At 41.8% G+C, this 23,225-nt stretch overlaps 1 long non-coding RNA gene across 1 annotated transcript; it reads left to right on the top strand.

Moving 5' to 3' along the window:
• Positions 1–260: 260 nt before the first annotated feature.
• LOC115645233 lies at positions 261–9,901 on the top strand. The gene is made up of 3 exons (XR_003998688.1): positions 261–775; positions 5,879–6,040; positions 9,863–9,901. It is a non-coding gene; the product is annotated as an uncharacterized LOC115645233 (long non-coding RNA).
• The last annotated feature ends 13,324 nt before the right edge of the window (positions 9,902–23,225 follow it).

The raw sequence follows: 23,225 nt of genomic DNA, 5'->3' as shown, positions 1-23,225 counted from the left end.
GTTAAAACCAATATCCAAAAGTTGGAATGTTTCTCCAAAGTTTATTTAAACATCTTGTGGCTATAAACCTGAGCTATAAATCTGAGGAGAACAGCCTACTACCACTACCAGCAGAACTCAGAAGTGCAAAAGGAGCATAGAAATGGAAGAGTGAATAACTTATTTTAGAAGATGTAGATGAGGTTTGGTCTGGTGGACACCTGAGACATTCTCTCCACCACAGCTCCTAAACAGCGCAAATCCACTGGTTTATGTTGCCAGGGCTTCCTCTTTCTGTGAACAATACAGAAAGGGACCACTAAAAAAAGGTAATGCAACCACAGATTACTCAGTGGTTCTTAAGGGTGATGTGGGGTCTCCACCCCACCCTGCAGGAACACTTCCTCAACTTGTCAGGAGGTGGGAGGGACAGTGAAAGAACATGGATGACCTCATTAATGAGCAAAATTATGATTCACCTACAAAGGCTTCTTCATACAGATTTTAATCCAATGATCAGGCCCTAAATGTTTCTCGCTACATTTACTGTCATTTACTGCCCATCAGCCTCATCTGTTTTGCCACAGTGACGTTTCATTTCTGTGGTCTTTTGCTACTTGATTCAATGTATATTTCCCTTCTCAAACATTTTTCAGCATTGATGGTCCTATGAGTCCACTCATATTTCTTCAGCAGGCGTGTTAAAGGCTATTGTGCACACATTCGCTGGATCAGAGTAAATGCAAGCACACACATTTTCAGACTACCGCCATCCATGTGGTTGAATTTAATGCAGGTAAGGGGGAAAGAGTTTCATTGAAAGTAATTCAGTCTGCACTTTTGCAGTTTTTATGGGACTGGGCCAATGTAGAAAGACTTTAGATTGACATGAAAGCACATTTCCTGCTACCTCCCAATGCACAGATTCCTCCTTAGCAGAATTATTTTCAGCATCAGGCCTTTCAATCATTATTTTCTAGTCTGTTTCATTGGACTCTGAGCTGCTATCAGTTTCCCTTTGTGCAAATAAAGGAGGGATATTCTTGGCTGAAATTAAACAAATTCCGGAACCATACTGCTCTGAGCCGCTTTGTATTGCTCTCAAAAGTGTCTTAGTTTTTCATCTACTCTGTTGGTCTCTGTATTTCAGTTTGTTTTGGTGGCAGAAGGGGAATGAGTGGGCTTTTAGTATCATCTTTACGTTTTTGGCAGCTAGCATTGACACTTAGATAGTTTAACATTCCAGTGTTTATATAAAATAGTGTGTATCTTCCAAATGAAGAAAAAATAGCTCCAATATGGAACAGTAATATATTTAGTGAGAGGAAGTATGGTCTTGTGGATAAAGCCCTGGATTGAGGAGAATGAGTTTAGTTCCTAGCTCTGCCACAGAATTCCTTAGCCCTGAATGTCTGAGGCAGAATAGGCAATGATGCCCTGCCCTGTAAGTCAATCCCCTTTTCTAATGCAAAGAGCCTAAATGTGTCCTTTGGAAAAGAGACTGATGCTGCTCTGTAACGTGTTCAGTTTAGACTAATGGTGGCTTCATACTTTGACTATAACTGTCCCATCTATTCACATAGAAAACAACAGATAGATTTGAGGGGCCTTGGGTATAAGGAATTAGAAAAACAAAATTCACAGTTACTCAAGCTCAACCTTCCACATGAAATGGAAGCTGACAATCTGTCACTTGAGATTCCTCCTTAGAATGGGAAATGCCTCTTTGGGATTTTTAAATATATTGGTGTGACTGTTAGATGACAGTTCTAGCCAACCAAGGAATTTCAGTAATGAATTCAGGCCCACCTCAAGAAGCATACTCTTTGCTTCAGAAAATCCCTTTCCTCTGCTTACGTAGAGCTGTTGTTTCCAGTATTTGCCTGTGATGTTCAAGCTTGTTAGCCTGACATACAAATCTCCAAATACTATTTCTAAAGAAAAGTACAAGAGCAAAAACTCACTAGCGCTGTGCCTATGCTATCTAACTTCATAGCTATAATTCACCATCAGTGTACATCTACTACAGGTCTTAATACTGGTAGCTGGAGGTGGACAGGGTTCTGACATTTCTACCACCATGTTCTCTAACTAATCCTACTCTACTCAAATACTATAGGTGGTGAGGACAATTTAAGTGCCTAGGTAAATAGAGGGTTAAACAATGTGATAGTAAAAATGCCTGAATGCCATCTATATTACACCTTCCATCACTACTACCACCAGCTGCATCTAGAAAGGTAGAGCACAGATGTGGATGGGGAAATTATTTAAGGTCTGGCAGCTGAAGAAGAGTTCTAACATGTTAAGAGGGAGGAAGTTCAGGAAGGGATTTAAGGAGGGAATGAAATGATAGGAGCAATGGGAAAGGAAGATTGACAGCAGCAGCTGTGTTATTGATAGCCTACAGAGAGAGGAGCTGAGAAGCAGGGAAAACAAGGAGGTGAGGGTGACTGTAATCAAGACAAGAGATGCTGTCCAAACACATAGGGAAACTCAGTCCCTGCTCCAATGACCTTATATTTAATCTAAGACAAGGTACAACAAGTGATCATCACAAAAAAGAGGAGGGAAGTGGGGAGGGAGGCTTTGTAGGAAGAAAAAGAACATATATTTACATAGGTTAGGTTGGTGCATGACATGATGGGGCAGAAAGATTTAGTATATATTTTAATAGATAAATCAATAAATGTCATCAACCCCCCTGGTCCTCTACTTATGACACCACAGAAGAGCCATAAGAAATTATCTGCGAGACAGGAACAATTATATGGAATAAGACCAAGGAAAAATAATATCCAGCGCGTGCATGCGCACGCGCGCGCACACACACACACACACACACACACAAAATATTTTAATATAAATGGAGGAATGCTGCTTAAAAAGTAATACTAATGCTAAATGAGATATTGGAAAGATAGCAGATTACTAATTAAACATGAGCTAATGAAGAAGCAAGGCTGATAAAAAGGCAAATGCTGTTCTAGGACACAGGAATCAAGAGAGAGATTTCTTTAAATGGATTGGCCAGCTATGCTCAGAATACTGGAAAGAGTTTCAGGTGCCTCATTATAAAAGGGAGGTGGGTAAATTCAAGAGAAATCTAAAGAACTGCGATGAAATAATAAAAGTAGTAGAGAATGCGGTGTGAAAAGAGGTTAAAAGGATGTAAAATGGAAAGATTGGAGAAAAGGAGATAAATGAGGACATATAATAAATCTGCCACTATGATGGCCACCACTGTGGCCCACACATAATAGATTGAATCTGGGATCTCCAGAGCTAAAAGCATGAATCACTATAGCTTGAGATAAAGCTTCCTGAATGAGGCTGTAACACACTCATATCCTCTGTGGATCAGGCATAGAGAGGGATGTGTTACATAGTTATCAGTGGATTAAATAACCATTTGAGAGTTTGGAGAGGAGGCAGAGAAATAACAAGAATTAACATCTAGAAATTAAAAAAGGGAGAGAAATAGTTAGACACGTGAAAAAAAAATCCTCACAGCAAAGATAAACAGGAGATGGAATGTTGTGTAGAGATCACAAGAGCCATTAGGCTGAATGCTAAAGGAAGTTTTCCCCATCCAGACTTGGTGTCCCAGGTGGTGTTTTACTTTTCCAACCCTGACAGATATGATCTTTAGGAGAAAAAAAAGAAAACATCAACATTCCTTGATTTGTCATCCTAAGAAATTCCTCTAGTTGAAATTTTGTTAAAAAGGCAGATTTAAAGTTCCCCAGGCAAGTTCTGGATTTCCTTAATGAAAGCAGGAGAACGCACAGAAAAGCACATGATCTGATTCAGAACCAAGGGCTTCTCCTTCTCGAAATGCCTTGACTATTGCTTCTTTCATTTTAGCATCACTATTTAAGTCTGAATCTGAAAAATCATTGAAATATTTTTGGAGGCGATTGAATATTGCATCCTGAAATTCTATCACACAACTAAAGTAAGCAAATGAAACATAGAAGCGAGTTTAAGTTTCCAATATCTGCATTTCAATTTTCAGTATCTCTGTCTTAAGAAAGCAATTACTTAACAAAATTGGTTTATTTAGAGGCCTAGATTCAATTCTGAGTTACATGACTGTCAATTTGGTATAAAGCCATTGACCAACTGCTGTCATTTGGTGTGACAGACTGCACTCCTACACTTTATTGTAATAATCTTTGTACAAGGTGTGCCTCGTAAGATATCATTTGAAAACTCGCAATTTGCTAGTCAGTATTATCCTGGTAAAACATATATGGCAAATTTGAATGTGAAGTTATAAGATTCCCTTGTATGACATTATAAACACAAGGTCCAAACCTCACAGCCCTTCCTAGGCAGAAGTTGGCAAATAGGTCTGTCCTAAACTTGGGAGGGGGAAGCTGACCTGAAGAGTTTGGTCAGTAATCTTGCTGGAAGCATGTGGTGAGAAACTTTGCAAAAATCGAATAGTTTGTTAAATTAGGCACTGGAAAGCATTTTATCTTTATTTTCTGACTTTTATGCCTCATTGTACTCACTTAAAAATCTCTCTTTGTAGTTAATAAACTTGTTTTATTCTTTTATCTAGTCCAGTATCTTTAAGTTGAAGTGTTTGGGTAACTCCATTTAATGTAATAAACAGGTATATTATTCCCTTAAGTAATAATGAATTTACTATATTTATACTGTCCAGAAAAGGGCTGGCAGTACAAACCATACATTTCTGGGGGAAAGTCTGGGATTGGGAGTATGTTGGGGTCACCCTGCATTATAACCAAGGCTGGTGAGATCCAGGGTGTGACTGGCAGGGTGCAGCTACACAAATACATCTGGGAGTGATCTGCATGCTGGTGGCGAGCAGTTCAGGTTAGAGTCTACAACAGCAAGGTATTTCAAGACCCTATGTTACAGGACAGCAGTGACACAGCCCCCACCCCCACCCCCCTTGTCTGGAGTGTAGCCCAGTATGTCACACCTGGATTATGTAATCCACAGCAAAATCTGGCCTATAGACTATAATACAAAATCATATTGCTAAACACAAAAGCACAGAGTGTCTGAAAAGTAAGATGGCTTTAACTTAGGTCAAAATACTTGAAGAAAACTAACAATCAAATAGCTATCCAGAACTCAACATGTGTTCGTCACCTACCAAGAGATATTTCTGGATTTTACCAGCTACACAGAGAAGATGGAGTAAATACAGCAGAGATTGTGGTAGGATGCTAGCTTTCTCTTCTGACCCAAGATGTAAGAACTAGACTCAGAGGAATGGCTCCTCTGTGAATCTTCTTTTTTAATATTTACATTGTGTTTGACATTTATGAGGTCACACTCTGCTGCAAACTCTCAGCCTATGGCTAGCGATTGGAAGAAAACTAAGCTTGTACAGAACATAAAAGACAAAAAACAAGGGGAAAATGGAAGATTGTGTTTTTAAGTGCCAAAGTGTCACAGTGGGCTTGATTGTGCAGCTTTTAGCTCAGCTTGGTGAAGTAGTAGTCCCAGTGGCTGCAATGGGACAAATTTTGATTACACCCATGAGATATTGTTCACTCAAGAGTTAGCCCAAAACAATTTTTAAGGTTTTTACTTCCCGAGGTCACTCAGAAGATGGGCTTATCTGCAGGTCCTTCCCCCTCCCGTATTGGTCACTGGAGTGATTACAATGAAAGTAACAGGGTAAGGTGCAAATATAGTAAGATTTATTAGATCAACATGGTCTTAAAAGCAGAGCCCTTGTTACGAGTAATAACAGAGCACAGGTAAATACAAATGACACAAGTAATAACAAATGGCTTTGTTGTTAACAGTAGATGGTAATGGACTTGAAGTCTGGAGCACACAAATCTGGTACACTGGGATAATCAAAAGACAATAAAAGGAAACTGCAGTACCATCTCTCTCCTTGTCCTAGGCACGAACCCCAACTGTTCAAGGGATGGACCCCGACTGTCCCACAGAACGAATCCTGACTGTGATGAGGATGGTTCTGGGATCCTGGACAGAGCCAATGAAGACTGAAGACTCTGGACCACAGGAACACTGAAACACATGAACAGGACATGATGATCACCAGGTAAGTGGTTTCTCTCTTCTTCCTTCTGTCTTCTGTTCCCTATGCGTTGTCCTGAGTGGTAGTATGCAGACTTGCAGATGAAAACAAGAACACGTGCATGCAATGTATGACACCAATGGAACCTGACACCATATGCTATAGTCCTGTCCTAGTTGGACTCCTTACCAGCCTGTGGAAGATGGGAGACTCTGGCTGCCTCTAGGATGGACAGCCCCGAGCAGCAGTAAGGCTGTCATCTATATAATCTGCTGTTGCTAGGCAGACTACGCCATCACATCCTCTAACCGCTCCCTGCCTTTCCCACTCTAATTTGCAAAGAAGGCAAAGGGAGAGTTAGGAAGCTCTCCATGAAATGGAGTTCTACGTGTTGTTTTTACAGAACAAGATGGAGACTAGAGGAGAAATATACCAAAACAAGATTTTGCCCTAACACAAGGGTCTTGTGAATTGAAATAAAATTTTGAATTAAATTGAAGTGAATTGAAATCTAGTCTTGTGAATTACATATATGACTGTATTTTTTCAGAAAGTTTAACACTGTCTTTTATTTTTATAAGCTCCATGGCCAAAAGGGCCTAGAGGATGGAGATCTATGCTCCCTTTATTGGGGAGAAAGGGCAAAGTCTGCTCTGGCCAACTTCATTTACATGCAAATTAACCATACTTCCATCTACTGAGTTTTGTTGTTTTGGTTGGTATTAACATTTGATGTATAAATACAAAAATAGATTATTACCAATACTGTATGTATACATGAAAGAGAATAAGAATTGTCTAGGATATGCCCAGGGTGACTGGACTCCTTGAGTGAACTAAAAATGGACTTTTGTTGGGTAACAGCCTTCAAACAGCAATGTATTTTATTCAGCAGTAGGAGCAAATCTTTACAGAAAATGGCTTCACAGTAATCAACAGACTGAATGCATATTTAATCTAATTTTATGTTTCAATACAAACTAAATTAGATAGGATTTTGCTTAACTTATAGGAAAATAACAGAATCATTTTACATTATTTAGGAAGCCAGAGAGCTCTTCAAACCCAGCCTGCCTCTGTCTGGTTTCTCAGAACTTGCACTTGGGACAGCAGGGGGTTGGTTTGGCATCAGGCTATCGCTTGGATCAAGGGGTGTAAAGCTGGCTTGGAACTACCTCTGGATCTAAGCTATGAAAAGTGTGAGTTGAATCCAGTTGAGAACAGCTCATATAGGCTTCTTTTCTAGAGAGACACACACTGGCCATCATTTTCCATGGCTTTGAACCATTCTGAAGTGGTAGCATTTCATACCCACTAAGAACAGGTGTAAATGGCTATACGTGATTTGGAACACTGGGGATTCTGACCTACTGCAGGTAATTTCCTAAAATATTTAAGTCATTTTTATTTTTTATTGGCTGCACATCTGCAATGGAGAATAAATAAAATGTACTATCCACAGGACTGTATTTGTTCCCATTTTCACCTGCTTATTTTTCCCCAAATAAACATTGATTAATTTTTCAGACGGAGTTGTGTACACTATAATGAGACATTTGTTTATATCTGTGGCATGTGGGTTAATAATATTTCCATGACTACTTTAGTTGCTCCAGTGCTAGAGGATAATCAATACATATTTCAAAATAGTTCAAAACTTAACATGGTGTTTATACTAGATAACAGGATTAAATATCCATGTACAATGCATAGAAATAGTATGCAGAGCTATCCTAGGATTTTAAACTGTGACTAGTCTTCTGCATCATTTGGTTTGATCCTAGGGAAATGGTGTTAAATCAATTTTCTTCACTTTAGAGGTACTTTTCTTTGGATCAGTCAAAGACTGGGTACTGAAGGTAATTTTAAAACAGTAAATATACTCTCATTGAAGGTAAAACTAAATATATTGAAGGGAATTTTCAGGTAAAACATATAGATAAGATGTTGCTGCTCTTTACATTATGGGATGACTTGTTTAAAAATGTCTTGAAATGTGTCACGAATATAGCCTTGTATATATAGATTCACCCACACCAGAGCTCAAACACTTGACACTTGTCAAGCACAGTAGTCCATCTGGGTTGCAACAGGCCTTCTTCTGCCTCCTTCAACTTGTTCAATGACTCAGGGTTTCCCTAGACTGAGAGGTTGTGTGTGGCAACCTGGGGTGTAAAGCTACAGAACTGTTTGAAACAGGTCAAAGAGCACTAGGGTACTTTTAGCACATAGCAGCAGGGTCCACACACACACAGTTAATGTGCAGCACGCTGATGTGAGGTAGATTTGCACCCTGGCTTGCCATGCACTAACTCTTCATCTAGAAAATCCCTCAGTGTTTGTCTCAGGATCTTTTAAAAACATGTTTTAACTTGCAGACACCACGCAACTAAATTAAGACAGGACAGCACAGATTTTTTTTTCCCTTCCTTATTGCAGTAGTGCAGCTCATTTTCACCTTCGGCATTTCTGGATAGGGAAGGAGTAGAAACCCTCCTAAACTTTAGGATTCAATTTATATTTTTACACATCTGCATAGGATTTGTAGGCCTGAGAAGCAGCACATCGCACATCATTGCAAAGTTGAAGGCAGTGGGCAAGGCAGAGCCTGTTCTTGTTTTTAACTAAACTACACACTGGCCTTTTCTTGACTAATAAAAAGTGGTCAAAGTTTAGGTCAGGCTTGGCTAAAAGGTCAAGTTGTAGCCTACACCCACCCTGCTAAAATTGAGCTAAAGGTATTACCCTCCAACTACATTAGGAAAAGTGGTGGGCCTTAGCAAGATCATTTTAACTAAACCCAACCTAAACTTCACCTTTTTCCCAGGCAAGATAAGGTTACTGCTGAATCTTCTCTAGCAGACACCACTTATCTTCAAGAAGATCGCCAAGTCCCAGAAGAACTCATGCTGTTTTGTTATATATAGTGAAGGTATCACTGCCCGAAGTTCATGTTTCCCGACACTGTGTTATAAGACCCTGTTTACAGTTACTTATAACTTTTGCCAAGCTTTCATGTTTCAAGTTGAACATTTTCATGCCCGGTGTCAGCCTCAGGATGATTTTTTTTTAAGTGTCAACTTACAAGGTTCAGCCATTCTCAAGAGAAAGGTTAGGATATTAAAAATAGTTGTTTATATAGTTGTTTAGATGACAAATTGTAGCATCACCGTGGGTTGCAGCAGAGACTTGAAATTTGGCAGAGGGGATTGCAATGTTGTCAGGGATGTGCTATTGCCATTTCTATTAAAATACCTAAAATTTGGCCTAGTTATGAGCATTTGAAAAATGGCAGTTCACACATGTTCAATAGAGACTTGTTAGAATTTGGCAGCTAAATTGTCTGAAGATTCCATTTGCACTGAGCATGCTCCATCCCCTCACAGCTCTTACATGTAATTGGACTGCACATGTACCATCCCCACAGAGTTATAGGTATGTTCCAGCCCAAGTGATAGGGACTGCTCAGGAATTTTCCTGAAATTGCTGCTGTGGTCCATTGTGGGGCAAGAACAGAGGGCCGGGCCTTTGCCTTCAGTGAGGAGACCTCAGGAAACAGTCTAACTTGAAAGCAGAGTCATCAAGAACTGGGTAGGTAGTGGGAGATGCCAGGTGGGAGAACAGGGCAGGAACTTGAAGGGGAAGGGAGGGAAGGATAGGAGTTTGAGGGGAAGAAAGGGTGGATCAGAATCAAGTATGTGGGTAAGGGGAAGAAGTCAGGGTGGGGGGAATAGGAACAATGTAGGTGGAGGGTGAAGAACCAGGGATAGAAAAAGACACTAGCAAATGGGGTAGGGGTTGTCATAAGCAGATAGTTAAGGGTTAATGTCTCTTTTACCTGTAAAGGGTTACAAGCAGTGAACCTGGACCACCTGACCAGAGGACCAATCAGAAAACAAGATACCTTCAAATCTCGGTGGAGGGAAGTCTGTTTTGTGTTGTTTGTTTGTCTGTTGTTCTCTCTGGGTTCTGAGAGTAACCAGACGTACCTACAGGCTCTCTAATTTTCTATTCAAATAGTAAGTACCAGTAGAAGGCAGTTTAGTCTTTTTGATTGTTTTCTTTATCTGCAAATGTGTATTTTGCTGGAAGGAGTTTAATTTGTATTTGTGCTGGGGGGAGGGCTTCTCTCTAGTGCCTATAAGCCGAAAGACCCTGTAACTTTTACCATCTTAATTACAGAGACAACTTTTATTTTCTTCTTTCTTTTATTAAAAACTTTTATTTTTAAGACCTGATTGATTTTTTCCCCTTGTTGAGGCTCAAGGGAATTGAGTCTGTACTCACCAGGGAATTGGTGGGAGACAGGGAGAGAGAAGGGAGGGGGAAAGGTGGAATTCCTCTGTTTTAGATTCACGGAGTTTGAATCTGTATTACCTCTTGGGCAGGGGAAAAGAGGAGGGGGGAAGGTGCATTTCCCTTTGTTTTAAGGTTCAAGGAGTTTGAATCACAGTGATCTTCCAGGGTAACCCAGGGAGGGAAGCCTGGGAGAGGCAACGGTGGGGGAAAGGGTTTACTTTCCTTATGTAAGATCCAGGGGGTCTGGGTCTTGGGGTCCCCTGGGAAGTTTTTGGGGGGACCAGAGTGTACCAAGCACTGCAAGTCCTGGTTGGTGGCAGCACTACAAGATCTAAGCTGGTAATTAAGCTTAGGGGGATTCATACTGGTACCCCATCTTTTGGACGCTAAGGTTCAGAGTGGGGGTTATACCATGACAGGGGTGGGGAATTTTCACAGGTAGTCACTGTGTTTTTCTCATTTTCTGGGTACCCAAGTTCAAAGACCTGGGGTTTAATTTATAGAAGTAATCACAGTTACAACTGACAATGGTAGCTCTGCTCTGAACATACAAAGTGTTATAAAATGCTAAATACTCTGAAAACCCAGGCACAAGGCTTCTCAGATTGGGCACCCAAAATTGTAATTGACAACTTTGGCTTTAATCTCTGAGCCTCAGTTCCCCATGTTTAAAAGGAGGCCAATAATACCAGTTCAACCTCACAAGAGCATTATGAAGCTAAATTTGTTAACATGTAAAATTCTAAGATATTATATTGATAGCATCATAGAAAAGACCATGAGGAAATGAACAATTCTGTATTCAGTGTAGGGTTTGGATGGTATGCAGTAAATAATGTCTATGACCATGCACAGTATGAAGAGGATAAATAAGAAATATTGAACTGTCTCCTGTGCTTTGAAAGAGGCAAGAGGCCTGTCGAAAAAGTAGTATATGATCATGTAATTGAAGACTTTATCATAAAGCATTTGCACAAGGGGGTGAATCAAGGTTGCATAGCAGCCATCATTCAGGATTTCCTAATTGTTGAATGCTTTATGGTGCAACCCAACATTCTTTTAACATCATTTTTGGGGATGTAATACTTTGTCAAGAATCTGCTCATCTGTCATGTCCTTTTTGTGTACAAGAGAGATTTTGAAGATAATGTCACTTATTTCTTTTTGGACCGCAGTTGCAGATCAAGTACTGAAATTTTCAGGTCACCTTATTTGCAAACCCTCATATATATTTTAGGTTGCCAGTGGAGTAATATTTGCAAATGGCTTCCATGTATAGTGTGAAGTGAAGAGTGATAGAATTTTTCCTCTAGAAAGATGTAGTTCAGCAACTGATGCATTAAAAGAAGGGATACACTTGAAAAAGATGTACAGATGATCCAGGAGAGTTGCATCAGTAATGACAGTACACATGAATTCTGAAAAGTCTGAATCGATTAGGAAAGAGTGACAAAGAACTTTTGATGATCTTGCTGCTGCCTTGGACTGCAGGTGTGCTTCAGCACACAGGGTTGTGCCCAAAATGGGCTTTTCTAAACCTTGTATATTCTGGGTCCCACAAAACCTCAGTAAGGGCCACTAGGCCCACAAATCAACATATTCTTGTGTTCTATTCTTCATTGATCTTGATATCATTTTTGTGTGAGAGCATAAGCCTTGGCCTTTTCGTTTTAATTAAGTGTTTGAAAACAATAAAAAATGCAGAAGCTAAAATAAAGTAATAGAGAGAGATTTTGTTTGATTGTGTTTTTGAAAAGCAACAGGTGGGGGGTTAATTTATTTGGCTTATTCCTCTTATCTGGTTCTTCTGATTGTTTTTTTAGTACGTTACAAGGGGGAAATCCTCTTTCCAGTGCCCAGATTGAGTATGTTGGCTTAGTGTTGGCGATTTTGGTGAAGGAAAGAGGAGACAGGAATTTTATCCTCTTACCCCAAAATGCAAAGCAACTCTTCAGTGGTTTGTCCCTTTCAGTGCCGAAACAGCCTCTTTCTTCCTACCTATCTAGGTATTTATGTAGCCACCCCCTCTTAGTGCAGTATATGAATGACTTGCCCACATTAACTAATTTATTGTCTAGGAGGCAAGGAAGTATTATCTCCATTATACACATGATAAACTGAGACAGGCTTATTCACTGACTTGCCAGATTCTCACAAGAAGACTGTAGCAGAGCAGGAATTGAACCCAGGTCTCCTGAGATCCACATCATTGCCTTCAACACAAGGCTGTTCTTCCTCTGAGTAGGTGAGCTGCACCAACTGAAACTCTGAACTAGTTTTGAAGGGAAGCTCCACATAGAGCACATTGTTGTAGTGCAGCCTTATGGTAACAAAGATGGGAGACTGTTTGTTTTCAGTGGGGTTTGAATTGGGCCCATAGAGAGCTGTTGTTCCTGGTGCAGCTACCTTGGACCAGACAATACTTCATTCTTGATAATGTGCAGTGATTTGGCCCAGGATAAAGGAGTACATCTCTCACATAACGTTATATCAGTTCTTTCTATATCATAAGTTACTTGTTTGGTTTATCAAGAACTCAGTGTTCTTTGAGCCAGAGGTCGTCAATTCTGTTTCCAATCCTCCATGAGAAAAGTTGCCTGTCAACCTTGATGTTCATAGGCAGACACAGATGATTACAATGGCAAGAGTAATGCAATCCTGTTTCAGATTTTTTGACTTGAGGGTTTCATTGTGAATCCCAAGGAAAATGACAGGAAAATAATATGCAAACCAGAGTCTGGATTTCATTGACATCCTCTTAATACTGCAGAACACTGACACATGGATTCCATATACTTCCCAAAAGTTATAGAAACACTCTTCACCCTTTTGCCAATTTTGGATATTTCTTTGTGCAAACGGTTTTTGCTGCTATACCTTTCTAGCAAATTCACCTTACTGTATCAGTCCACTGAACTGACAGACACTTCCTGTTCCTTGATTTGGGTATGTTATTTTTCCTGTGAGGTTTTGTAGATGGCTTTTTTAAAATGACTGCACTGGGAGCAGATTTTGATAACCTCTTCAAAATACTACTGTCGTTCTTAAGAAAAAATCAACACAACAGCTGGTCCAGACAATATCCAAAATATGGCAAATGTGAATATGCCATTTTGCACTGTGCTTATACTATTGGCTCCAACAATAAATCAAAACTAGATCAGGGAAAGGACTTTAGGAAGCAAGTCACACACGTATTTGGTCTCAACATTTATACATTATCTTTCTGAAACCTAAAATGTCCAGAGTTGGTACATATTAAAAGCTCCTGTCAGAGCTGACATGGATGCTGTCTGGAATGATATCCAATTAGCTGTGGCACTGATGTAGTCAAGTGTTTTTCTGTGTGTTCATATATCTGCTACTGTCTATTAATAACTATCTAGTTGGGCCGTCTCACCATATTATCTGAGTGCATGCAAAGTATTTAAAAATAGAAATAACAATAACAATCTATTTCCTGAGAAATAGCTGGGGCAGTTCTTAGGGAATCCTTTTGTGTTCCTTAGTGTGTGTGTTCCTTTGCATCTCCTATAGGAGTGAGTTCCATAGTCTAGGCCCAGCTCCTGCAGGTCTCCCGATCCAATGAAGCGCCTTTTATTGGCCAACAGCTTCATTGTTCCAGTGAAACCTAGCTGTTATGAGAGGTAATGTTAATGGAAGAAGAGCCAATCTCTCAGGCAATTAGGGAAAGTGAGGTTAGATACTGGGTGGTAGTCAGTGAGTTCCCTAGCTTCAAGTTAATACTAGCTAGTACTGGTCAGACTACTGTCTGGAACTACTGTTGCAGGAAGTGTGGTAGATTCTGTAATGAAAGAAAGTGTTGTCAATCTCTTAGTATGGGTCCCAGGTATTCTGCATTCCCATTTCATATCCAGGAAGGGTAGGGTTCAGCAGAGTCATGTGGTTCTCATTCTGACTTCTTCTTGAGTGAATGGATTAAATTTTTAGAAGGAGAGTATTGTGTTTTGCATCCTACTCCCAGGAACAACTCAGGTAAATGAAGAAATACAGTTATGCCACAGCCAATTCTTAGGAACAACTGTGTCTGTACAATTTACACAATTTCTATTATTCATTAAAAGTGTGCCAGATTATTAAATGGAATATATAGTAATTTCCATTTCTAATAACATTTTTTCAATATTTTCTTTTTCTCTGAAGGGTATAAACTGCTGTTATAACTACTGTATAAACTGCTGTTAAATATTTTCTTGCTGGTTAATGTGATTGGATACCCATAATATCTGTTACCTAAATTACTTTGCAAAGAATGACAAATCTATAACAAATTATAACAGGAAGAGGAAGGTGAGTATTTATTATCCTAGAAATTTGGCTTTTTAATTCATCCAGTTTGTAGTCTTTATTTCACTCAAAGTAAACAATGATTCTATATGGGCAGGTACTGTCATTCATAGGCCATTAATTCCTTTGTTATGTTGTAGGTGAAAATCTGTCATCTTCTTGTGGAAATGATGGAAGTGTTTTGATTGAGACTAACTGGCACAAAAGGCCACCAAGAGAAGCTTAGGCTTTTCATGAGCTGTCTTGAAAATAAAAACTATTCTCACAAGGTCAAGTTAGGAAATGGAAGTATTGATCCTGGTAACTTGCAGAGAACATTTAATGCAAGATCTACTTTCAATGAAATGAACAAAGCTGGAGGGATCTGCTGTCCTGACAGATACCTGAACACTTCTGGCTCAGATAGAAAAAACTTTATCCTCTTAGGGAAAAAAACCCAAACAGCAGCAGCAACAAACGAAAATAGATAGAAAAAGAGAGGTCCATCAGAATAACTAATTAAAGTTTGGGGTACTAGAGAGGGGTAATCAGGAAACATTAAACACACAAAATACCACAAGAAGCATTTTACTGGAAAGCTAAAAAAGTACAGACAGATGAAATACACACACTGCACAATACATTGTAGCAGTGGTTCTCAAACTCATTTTAATAGGGTCACTGGGGCTGGCTTAGACTTGCTGGGTCCTAGGGCTCAAGCCTGAGCCCCACCTCCCAGGGCCAAAGCCAAAGCTCAAGAGCTTCATCCCTTTGTGGCGGGGCTCCAGTTACAGGACCCCTTGCCTGGGGCTGAAGCTCTTGGGCTTCAGCTTTGGTCCTCCTGCCCGGAGTGGTGGGGCTCAGGCTTTGTGCCCCCCACTCCCCAGGGCAGGGGCTTGTGTGGGCTCAGGCTTCGGTCTCCCCTTCTGGGGTCATGTATTTGTCAGAAGGGGGTTGTTGTGCAATGAAGTTTGAGAACCCTTGCACTGTAGCATGTTGCTGACAATTTACAGTTTTCTGTGGACTTACCGAAGCACGTCATTCAGCATTTTTGTGCCACAAAACCAATTTGTCAATGAAACAGTTGTTTGTATGTAACCCTTCTGCCAGGTGGAGCCAGCAGCAAACAGGACTGGGTTCAATATCTAGGGGTTCCTTTCCATAGATACACCACAGAACTGGCTAGAGTCCTCACCCAGTAACCTGGGAAAATTATACACCACCCCTGGGCGCAGGGCTGTGTCATAAACAGATAGCTAAGGGTTAATGTCTCTTACACCTGGAAAGAAGTAACCTGAAACACCTGACCAGAGGACCAGTCAGGAAAAAAGACTTTTTCAAATCTGGGTGGAGGGAAGTTTTGTGTGGGAGTCCTTTGTTCTGTCTTGTATCTGTCCCTCTCAGCAATGGGAAGGATTTCTGTCTCTTGCTTTCTAACCTTCTGTTTCCAAGTTGTAAGTACAGATATAATAAGGCAGTAAGGTTTATATGGTTTTCTTTTGTATTTACATGTGTGTAGTTGCTGGAGTGCTTTGAATTGTATTCTTTTTGAATAAGGCTGTTTATTCATATTTCTTTTAAGCAATTGACCCTGTATTTGTCACCTTAATACAGAGAGACCATTTTTATGTACTTTTTCTTTCTTTTTATACAAAGCTTTCTTTTTAAGACCAGTTGGAGTTTTTCTTTAGTGGGGAACTCCAGGGAATTGAGTCTGTGCTCACCAGGGAATTGGTGGGAGGAAGACGTCAGGGGGAAATCTGTGTGTGTTAGATTTACTAGTCTGACTTTGCATTCCCTCTGGGTGAAGGAGGAGGGTGGGGGAGAGATTGGCTCTCTCTCCTTGTGTTTCCAGGACTGGAATAGAGAGGGTGGAGTCCCTCTGTTTAGATTCACGGAGCTTGCTTCTGTGTATCTCTCCAGGAACCCGGGGGGGGGGACACCTGGAAGGGAGAAGGGAAGGGAAATGGTTTATTCCCCTTTGTTGTGAGACTCAAGGAATTTGGGTCTTGGGGTCCCCAGGGAAGGTTTTTGGGGGGACCAGAGTGCCCCAAAACACTCTAATTTTTTGGGTGGTGTCAGCTTTACCAGGTCCAAGCTGGTAACTAAGCTTGGAGGTTTTCATGCTAACCCCCATATTTTGGACGCTAAGGTCCAAATCTGGGAATAGGTTATGACAGGCTGCCCAGAGGATTCAGGGGTCCTGGGGCAAAGCAATTTCAGGGACCCCTTCCATAAAAAAAATTGCAATACTATACAATACTATATTCTCATGGGGGCCCCTGTGGGGCCCAGCAAAAAGCAATTTCGGGGTCCCCTTCCATAAACAAAATTGCAATACTATATTCTCATGGGGGCCCCTGTGGGGCCCGGCACAAATTGCCTCATTGTTACCCCTTCCCCCCACAGGCGGCCCTGGGAAAAATAAACCTTCTGCATCTTGGCACAAACTCAGTTTTGAGAAAACTTCTTTACAAAGTATCATTGGTTCTCAGCATCAGCTGGTGCTAAAAGGCACTAAAGCTCATTAAAAGGGTTGGACAAATATTTTCTGTCAAAACTTTTTGTGGATCGAAAACTAGGGGTTTTTAAAAATCACGGACAATGTCTGCTTTCCTTCAAAATTTGTTGTGGATTTTTTAATTGAAAAGCTGAAAGTAGTCTGCCAAAACCTGAATATGGTTTGGGGTTTCAGAAGTGTGTGGCCAAATATTTGCTGCTTGCTGTGTTTGATTGTTTAAAGAAACAATAAAAAAATTCTACTAAAAAAAATCCAAAACTTTTGAACCACCTCAGCTTGTGACCAAGCGCCTGAACCCATCCAGTCAGAGACTTTTGCAGGTTTCTGATACTCTACTGGCTTCCTTGACTCATATCTGTCTCCATAACTTTGGGTTCATTTAGGCTATAACATAAGAACAGCCATACTGGGTGAAACCAAAGGTCCATCCAGCCCAGTATCCTGTCTACCACCAGGGGCCAATGCCAAGTGCCCTAGAGGGAGTAAACCTAACAGGTAATGATCAAGTGATCTCTCTCCTGCCATCCATCTCCACCCTCTGACAAACAGAGGCTAGGGACATCATTCCTTACCCATCCTGGCTAATAGCCATTAATGAACTTAACCTCCATGCATTTATCTGTTTCCTAGAGACTGGCTCCATGGGGTCCCTCACAAACTGGAGACGGTTACTATGGGTTTGTCTTTAGTATAGCTTATGTACATACTCCACAAACTGAGCATTTGAGCTTGTTCCAGAATCTGGGATGAGCCTATGTTGTGAAAACTGAAATGCTCAAAATAGCATATGCATGTGAATGGACACAGGGTGCTAAAATTAAATTAACCCAGGGGTTCTCAAACTGGGGGGTCAGGACCCCTCAGGGGGTCATGAGGTTATTACTGGGGTCACGCGTTGTCAGCCTCCACCTCAAACCCTGCTTTGCCTCCAGCATTTATAATAGTGTTAAATATATAAAAAAGTGTTTTTAATTTATAGGGGGGGGGTTGCACTCAGAGGTTTGCTATGTGAAGGGGGTCACCAGTATAAAAGTTTGAGAACCACTGAATTAACTCCTCTGGAGCCTCAGGGAATATAGGGGAGAGAGGGGTCTCCCTTGGTAGGGTTGGGAAGGATATTGTTCTTCTCATGTGATCCCTCCCTCAGTGACTAATTTTAAATGAAGCTACCCTCCCCTGACATGCATCTCCCTATGGCACTGAAATTAAATATAGACTATAATTTGGCATTTGAGAAGTGAAAGAGATGGTAGCCCTAATGGAAAAGCTAACAGCTTGGCTCTTCTGCAAGCCTCAAACTGCTGAATGAGCTATAGGGTAGGGAGTGCTGTGCCTCCCAAACAGCCTGGCCCTGCCCTCTATCTGACCCCCACCCACTTCCTGCCCCCCACTGCCCACCCCCCCTCAGAATCCCCTACCCATCCTTCTCCTTGCACCCTCACTGTCCCTCGGACACCCCACTCCCCACCACCACCCTGGGACCACTGTCCCTCAGACACCCCACTCCCCACCACCACCCTGGGACCACACCCCTGCTCCCTGTCCCCTGACTGCCCCGTCCGCTATCCACTCCCCCCGCTGAGTCCTGACAGACCCCTAGAATGCCCACAATCCAACCCCCCCCGTTCCCTGTCCCCTGACACCCCCCCAACCTCTGCCCCCTCTCTGTACCCGGGAGTTCCTGCCCCTGCCTCGGCCCCTTACCCCCATCTCCGCCCCTCACCAGGAGCCTCAGTGCATCCAGCAGCTTCCCTTGACAGCTACAGCATGGTTCTGGCAGGGCCCCTGAGCTCCGCCCCGCTCAGATCCACATGATCAGGGGGCGAGGGCTGTAAGCTCCAGGCTGAGCGGAAGGAGCTGAGCTCAGCGTGGAGCTCGCAGCCCCTCCCCCTTACCACGCGGCTCTGAGTCGGGCGGGGCTCAGGACCCACACTGCAGCAGTCCCGGGAAGCTGCTGAATGCACTGAGGCTCCGGGTGAGGGGCGGAGATGGGGTCGGGTGGGGCCAGGGAGGGAGCCTCAGCCATTCTTGTGGGGGCCCCTGCAGAGGCCAGGGCCTGGGGCAAATTACCCCACTTGTCCCCTCCCCCCGGGCAGCCCTGCCTGGCCGCCTCTGAGAGGCAATACTTCCCCACTTGTAAGAACAGAATCTGAGTGTAGAAAAGAAACTTTTAACAAAAGGAGGGAAGTAACTCGGCATTAATTTGGAAAAACACCGCAAACACAGTTCATAAACATAAACCATGAGCAAAAGACCTATTCCTAAGTAAGTTGGGCAGTGTCCTTTTCCCCTCAGGTTCTTAAGTCCAGCAACCCAAAAGTTCCTTTAGTGTGCCTGTCCATTCTCTGCACCCCAGTCAGATTTGCTGTCCTTGGTCAGTGCAGACCCAGAGTTCGGAGGTGCATGTGCAGAGTTCACCACCCACCCTAGGTGGATGGGGTGGTAAAGAGGAACCTTACTCGCTCTGCTGCTTGGGCACTCGCGTGCTGCCCCTCTCTGCCAGTCACCCTGATGGCCGATTGCCATGTCTCTCCATCGGTCACCCTGCTGGCTGCTCACTGTACTGCCTGGCACCCCGCCAGCCACCACTCCTCACCGCCTCACCAGCCACTCATTCGCCAGCTGAGTGTCAGTCATCTTCTGCTGCCACCTGCCTCTGCTGTGACCTCTCTATCTCACTCTCTTAGTAATTTTCAGCTCTATAAGCTGGGCAGAAGCACTGCCCCATCTCAGTGATTTCTGCTCTCAGTGATGTTTAGCTCTTGGCAGAAACAGTCCCAACACAACTGATGTCAGTGCTGCTTGAACAGTTAAAATAACAAAAAGGCTGCTAATGAAGCCATTTAGGTCTTTTGTTGAACCAGGGGATGGTCTATACCACCTAACTAGGATACCTGTCCTCCTCCCTTTTACTTTTACAGGACCCTGGCATTTGAGCACCTAGCTTAACAAGGTCCTTTCTGCTGAGGGTGACCGCCTCATTTGGGACAGGTTAAACACAGTTCTACTCCCCTTTATTCATACAATAGGTACAACATTGGTAACAGCATTTCACTATCCCTGCATTCAGTACTAAAGCGATTTGGAACCCAACACCAGCCAAAGTTGATTACTTTGAGCAAAACTCCACTCTATCTGCTGGATATCTAAGCAGAGCAGGCACAAAATATATTTACATGAACATACCGCCTTCTCCCATCTAGCTGTCAGAGAAGAATTCATTCAGACCCTGCTTATATCTATAAAAAAAAACAACCCCGAGTTTTAGCCATGCTTCAGATGTACCATTAACATATATCTTTGTGGGAAATAAAAGAAATATACCACTAATAGACTGGATTAGACACTTAGCATTATGATGCTAAATTTACAAATAGGAAAATAGTCAAACATTCCTTATAATCAAAAATACCTACCTTAAAGTAAACAGAAATTAAAATCATGTCTAAAATATTTTGCCTATATTTTAGGGTACTACAAACATTTAGGGTACATATTTTAGGGTAGTACAGACAGGGAACAGTTCACACAGCTTTGTAGTTGCTTTATTTTGCAACTACTAAAAAAATGACCATATATACTAATATATGAGCTGACTCCTTTATAAGCCAATTCCAGATCCATTTTTTTAAAATTAAAACTACAACGAACAATGTATAGATACATCCACTAATATTTATTGTACTATAGAACATAAGATGCTATTTTAGACAACATGCTTCAACAAAATAATTTAACATTTATTCAGAATCGACTGAACTGTCGAAGAAAGGGCTGCTGATCATCTTTAATATTGTACTCAGTAAAAATGGCATCTTGAATCTCATTCCCTTCATTGTCTTCATCATCTCTGGTTTCTTCTTTTTTGTTGTCAGATTAAGCAGCAATCCATGCTCCATCTAAAGTATTGTTAATGTTACATTTGAACAGTGCCTCAATTGGACCATCTCAAGGAATCTTTTGGCCCATTGTGAATATCAGCACAAAACATTTTTATTTCATGGTCTCTGGTAATGGCATAGTCCCTGAGCACATCCATATTCTCTTTATGGTTCTTATTCAGTCATTCAATGACCTGTTTGGGTATTCATGTAATATTTGTCTGTCTCCATCTGTTGTCTCTTGCCTGATACTTAAACTATATGTTCTCTGGGGCATGGACCCAGGGCCAGCGCTTCCATTTAGGCGACCTAGGTGGTCGCCTAGGGCGCCAGGATTTGGGAGGGCGTCACCCTCGGCAGCAATTCAACGGTGGGGGGTCCTTCCGCGCTCTGGGTCGTCGTCGGCAATTCTGTGGCGGGTCCTTCACTCCCTCCGGGACTCGCCGCCGAAGTGCCCCAAAGACCGGGAGCGTGGAAGGACCCCCTCCCACCGCAGAATTGCCACCAACAACCAGGAGCATGGAAGGACCCCCGCCTAGGGCGCCAAAAACCCTGGCACCGCTCCTACATGGACCAGCTTTTTGTTCTTTTTGTACAGTAACTATCACAATGAGTTTCTAGTTTGTATTTAGGGCTCCTAGTACATATAATAAATAATGATAATAATATACACAAACCTATGTGTCATTTAACAAAGTTAAATGTGCAAGGAACATGTCCCCATGCTAACATGAAACATTTATGAATCAGTGCCTATCATTTGCAGTCAGAGTTTGATAAGGTCTTCATCATACAACACTTTCATTCAGAATTTCACCTGTTTGGTAAAGCTATACTTTTAAAAACAGTGAGGGAGTTTAGCTTTTTCCCATCTGCTAGATGGGTTAAAGCAACAGTGAAATGTGTTCCTCAGGTCCTTTCTTCTTTATTAAAATGGTCTTGCAATCTTTGGGGTTAACAGAATGGGTTCCAGGAAGATCAAAAGGCATGGGCGTTTCCATCCATATTTCCAATATCCTGAAATTCATACACTGTTTGATTATGAAGTGCTAACTCATTGGTTGGGCAATCTTTGTTTGCTGCCTTGAGGCATGTCCACACTGTGATTTAGTCCATGGCAAGCTGGGGTGTACACCAGGGTATCAGACGCACAGTAAGTTGACTTTGAACCCTGCTACAATGCACTGAACGTTTTGTAGTGTGCTTTGAAGTACAACAGCAGCAGGTCAAAGAGCACTATGGAACTTCTGATGCATGCTAGAAGAGTCAACATGGACAGTTAATATATTGTGGATTTACACCCCAGCTTGCTGCATACAACACTGCAGTGGATACAAGCTCTCAGCGTTAACCTATAATGCTCCATAAAACAATCACATCCGTCAGCTAAATATACAGACATGTTTAATTCTGGGAATCTTGTGTTTATCCCATTGTGCCATTGTCATAGGTTTTGGCTCTTGGGCCTGTTATGTACTTTCCCCCTGCCACTTCATAACCTTAGTATTTGGTGAAGTCTCTGCAAAGGAAAAAGAGACATGGTTGCAATCTCTTTGGAGCCAGGACCATCATTTTGTTCTGTCTGTATATTGCCTTACACAATGGGAGGTGGAGGTGGAGGTAATCCATGAATGGGGACTCCTACTCTTAAGTGCTGCTCAGTACAAATGTATAATTAATAATAACGTTTGCCCCAACAGGCAATTTTGGCAATTGGCAATCTTGAACATTGCCTTTCTCCAACCTCAGACCTGCTTTTCATCGACAAGATGATGCTGAATTGGTTATTTTCTTGGCATACTCTGTTATATATAGCTGTAAAGCAGGGAAATAATATGATCCTTTTAGCCTGAGCCATCATTTTACATTCTTCCCCATGATAGGTGACCTACTCATAGCTTCTATTGATTGGTACTTATCTATAAATACTGCATTGTTTTACACAACAAATCCCAAACATCCAAACCTAAAATAGAAATCAGAAGGATGACAAGAGAAAAAACAGTTTGAGTCAGAAATGAGCTACAGGGACAGTTAACAGTTGCAATTGAGCCTTTAATAAGTGGCTTTCTGTCTAAAAAATTTTATAAAACCCTTCAGCAGGAAAGCTCAGCTACTGCTGAACTTTAAACTCCACAGGAGAAAGCCACTCCGAAGAGACTCTGCTACAGCAGCCATCACAAGTCTCATCTTAAGTATCAGATGTATGTGGAGGAGCTTA

This window comes from Gopherus evgoodei, chromosome 2 (genome assembly GCF_007399415.2).
Source record: "Gopherus evgoodei ecotype Sinaloan lineage chromosome 2, rGopEvg1_v1.p, whole genome shotgun sequence".
Lineage (NCBI taxonomy): Eukaryota > Metazoa > Chordata > Testudines > Testudinidae > Gopherus > Gopherus evgoodei.
Note: the sequence above shows the minus strand (reverse complement) of the source record. Positions and strands in the feature narration are given on the sequence as shown.